This window comes from Penaeus monodon, chromosome 21 (genome assembly GCF_015228065.2).
Source record: "Penaeus monodon isolate SGIC_2016 chromosome 21, NSTDA_Pmon_1, whole genome shotgun sequence".
NCBI classification, from domain to species: Eukaryota; Metazoa; Arthropoda; class Malacostraca; order Decapoda; family Penaeidae; genus Penaeus; species Penaeus monodon.
This window is the reverse complement of record NC_051406.1, coordinates 13934332-13934834: the sequence shown is the minus strand read 5'-3', so window position 1 is coordinate 13934834 and position 503 is coordinate 13934332. Positions and strand designations below refer to the sequence as shown.

At 45.3% G+C, this 503-nt stretch overlaps 1 protein-coding gene across 1 annotated transcript in view; it reads right to left on the bottom strand.

Annotated features, from left to right (window-relative positions):
• LOC119586706 overlaps positions 1–503 on the bottom strand; it is a gene marked incomplete at both ends in the record, with an annotated part of 8301 nt that overhangs the window by 420 nt on the left and 7378 nt on the right.

Below are 503 nucleotides of genomic sequence, written 5' to 3'. Positions count from 1 at the left end.
GTAGCCTCCTCCGAATAGCCCAAGTGCATGACTCGGGTCTGTATCTTTCTGCCACAACAAGGATACGACCTGTAATTCTAAACTGGTGTACTTAAGAATACCAGAATCAAGTGTCTGCTAAATGCCAATCCTGAAATATTTACGAGGAGAAATTGCCACATAATGGCTGATAATCGATGCAACTTTCGGAGACCCAAAAAGGTGCGCCCTAAGCGATCCCTCCATCTCTCTTAGAAAATGGTAGCAATCGTCATAGAAAATGGTAGCAATCGTCACAGAAAATGGTAGCAATCGTCATAGAAAATGGCAGCGATTGAAAGGGGAAACTGAGGCAATTGAAGGCCAGACGATGCGACTGGCCTGAAGAACGGATACAGTGGGAGAAGAGAACAAGCTGTATCATTTTCGTACATCTCTGTCGGGTCTTTCGGAAGCTGCTGATGAATGTTGACGAGGCCTGAGATATATGAGGTGTGGCTATGTTATTCGCGTGCTTCTCTCTG